Source organism: Podarcis cretensis (genome assembly GCF_951804945.1).
Source record: "Podarcis cretensis genome assembly, chromosome: 10".
In the NCBI taxonomy this organism is placed as follows: domain Eukaryota; kingdom Metazoa; phylum Chordata; class Lepidosauria; order Squamata; family Lacertidae; genus Podarcis; species Podarcis cretensis.
The window spans coordinates 54,109,612-54,112,754 of record NC_137179.1 but is presented as its reverse complement, the minus strand read 5'-3'; the positions used below and the strand labels follow the sequence as shown (position 1 = coordinate 54,112,754).

The 3,143-nt window shown below is 42.0% G+C and overlaps 1 long non-coding RNA gene across 1 annotated transcript; it reads right to left on the bottom strand.

Annotated features, from left to right (window-relative positions):
- Positions 1-241: 241 nt before the first annotated feature.
- LOC307225544 lies at positions 242-2,679 on the bottom strand. Its single transcript, XR_013843063.1, has 3 exons — positions 2,368-2,679; positions 2,196-2,275; positions 242-964 (listed from the first exon to the last, which is right to left on the bottom strand). It is a non-coding gene; the product is annotated as an uncharacterized lncRNA (long non-coding RNA).
- Between the last annotated feature and the right edge of the window lie 464 nt (positions 2,680-3,143).

The following is a 3,143-nucleotide window of genomic DNA, read 5'->3' as shown; positions in this document are numbered from 1 at the left end:
CACACAACTCAGTAATTTAAAAAATGTAAAAATTCCTTCCAGTAGCACCTTAAAGACCAACTAAGTCAGTTCTTGGTATGAGCTTTCGTGTGCATGCACACTTCTTCAGATACCATGCACACAAAAGCTCATACCAAGAACTGACTTAGTTGGTCTTTAAGGTGCTACCGGAAGGAATTTTTTTGTTTTGACTATGGCAGACCAACACGGCTACCTATCTGTAACTTAAAAAATGTAGTCCTTTTCTGTGTTCATGGTCTTTATTTGCTTTTCTTCTTCTTTTTGTATTAGCCTGATGCCTATCTGCAAAGAGGTTGATCTTCTTCTTCTTCTTCTTCTTCTTCTTCTTCTTCTTCTTCTTCTTCTTCTTCTCCTCCTCCTCCTCCTCCTCCTCCTCCTCCTCCTCCTCCTCCAAATGTTAATATTCCCTTGCACTGAATTGCTTCCAATCTTACCTTCATTCCTTACAGACAAATACACTATTGCTATAAGTACATATGAAGTGGTATGTTTCAAAGAAGACAAAGAAAATACATTTCAACACTGCATTCTTGATTCTTTGAAAGTAATAAGCTGGGAATTTGTTTCACACATATGACAATGGTTTCAGAGTAGTTAAGCGGCGCCCTTATACATGCTAGTGGGACAACGGAATCTATTGAATCCAGGTTTCAGCTCCAAATTTGCTGCTTTATGACTGAGTCTTCAATAATTTCACTTAACTTCATGAAACTTGTTATAGCCAGAGGAGACTGGTATTTTAATACCATCATTTCATAGATCTCAATGAATCCCTGCCATGGGCTACAGAACTGTGAATTCAACTGCAGGATTGCCTTCATGAATTCTTCATAGCAAAAAAATAAGTGGCGGATGAGTTTGGAGAACTCTCGTTGGCCTAATGCATTCAATCTTTGCATCCTCCCTCCTTGTGTATTCCACTTCCCTTAATTTCCATGTTGCGCTAAACATAATTTAGATGGTAAATTAGATTATTAGATTTGTTATTATATTAGATAATATAATGTCAGGGACTGTGCTGAGGAGGGCTGCACTGAGGAGGAATGGTGGGAGCCACCCCCTCCCCCTCCCCCTGAATCTTCCCAGGAGCAGGAGGACAGTATAGATTTGGAACATTGGTTTGCAGAGGGACATAGTTCAGAAGGCAGATGCTGGGAAATACTGGATGGAGAAGAAGCACTGGGAGAGAGAGAATTAACAGATTCACTGTCTCTGGAAAGCATTCCTCCGTTCTCCCCAAGGTCAAGAAGAGCTCAGAAAGTGGCAGAACAGAAAACACAGAAAGCACAGTGGTTACAAGCTCAGGTGACAAGATGCGGCAGTGACAGGGGTGACTAGGGAGGAAGTGGGTGGAACCCTTAATTGGGAGCACCACCGTTCCTAGGAAGGGGATTATTTGTTCTCTCGCTGTGATCATTAAAGTTTCTAACTGGTAAGGAGACTCCTTTTCCTTTGTTCTGCTTATCTACTGCCAAAGGGGGGAGGAAGTTAATTCCCTGAAGTCTGACATATAATTACAATATATTATAATATAAATGTAATATATAAATGTATATGCATGTATTTATAATATATAGGTAAAGGTAAAGGTACCCCTGCCCGTACGGGCCAGTCTTGACAGACTCTGGGGTTGTGCGCCCATCTCACTCAAGAGGCCGGGGGCCAGCGCTGTCCGGAGACACTTCCGGGTCACGTGGCCAGCGTGACAAAGCTGCTCTGGCCAGAGCCAGAGCCAGAGCCAGAGCCACACACGGGAACGCCGTTTAACTTCCCGCTGGTAAGCGGTCCCTATTTATCTACTTGCACCCGGAGGTGCTTTCGAACTGCTAGGTTGGCAGGCGCTGGGACCGAGCAGCGGGAGCGCACCCCGCCGCAGGGATTCGAACCGCCAACCTTTCGATCGGCAAGCCCTAGGCGCTGAGGCTTTAACCCACAGCGCCACCTGCGTCCCCCCATTTATAATATATAAAGATACACTAATAATAAAACTATTAGTCGGGTTAGGAATAATCTCCAAACCCACTATTTACAAACTGTCCTCAGACTATGGTTTCAAATAATAGTTTATGCTTCAAAACATAAATGTATTTGACAACACCTTGAGACTAGTTTATAATGAGCTTTTTACTGCAAGTTTTTGTTACAAGCACAAGCTTTTGTGGGCAACAACCTACTTATTCTGATGCTGAGCTGGAACTGGAGAAAGCAAGGTGGCAAAGTCAGTCTGTTTCCTCTTAATCAGCTTTTAGCATTCCTAAAGGGATGTTAATAGTACAAGTTATTCAGACAAATTTCTGTAGGAATCCCATTTGCAGCCTCACAGTCACTATGTCTACACAATTTTACCTTTCCAAGAACAATAACAATGAGTGCATGTGCTGCTCTCCTCATGAGAGGTCCCCCGCCCCCGCTGTTATCGCCTCCCACTGTGGAGAGATGCACTTTTTAAAATGGCTGCCTGCACCTAATGCTGCATATAAAGGAACAAAGGAACCAACTGCTTACTTCTCAAAGGTGTTTTAGAATTCCAAGAATTGCTACATTCTAAGGAGGCTTTGTTGACCCAAGAGAGCTGCATTCCAGCGTAAAAGTAGGAGCTACAGGAGGATATGTGGCCATATGAAGTACAGCTACAGAAGAGAGTAGCAATGAAAACACATGGTGAGGAAATATGTGTTATATCTATTAAGAAGATTCCATAGGAAGGAAGGAAAGACCAAGCATAGAGAAACATTAGACTGTAAAATCAGGAAAAGAGTTTTGCACATAAATGTTTTCCCTGGTTAGTCATCAACATCTTGAAGTGTCAGCTGAACATTCATTATTATTTGGAAAATGCAATTACACTAATGGAAGTATTAGCTGTTTTTATAGAACACACTTGAATGTGGGTTTATGTACTTACCCCCGACATTCTTAGAGTGAAATACTTTGCAGTTACATAAAATAAAAATGGTTTTTCAAACGAGACACAAACCACAAAAAGATGCTGTATGTAATTTCTACATACGACCAGTAACTCACACAGAATTATCAGTGTTCCGAATATCCCACCACCCTGTTCAGAACAATTTGAAACATGTTGTTGGTATCCCCATTGTGTAGATTGGCAACTGAGGCAT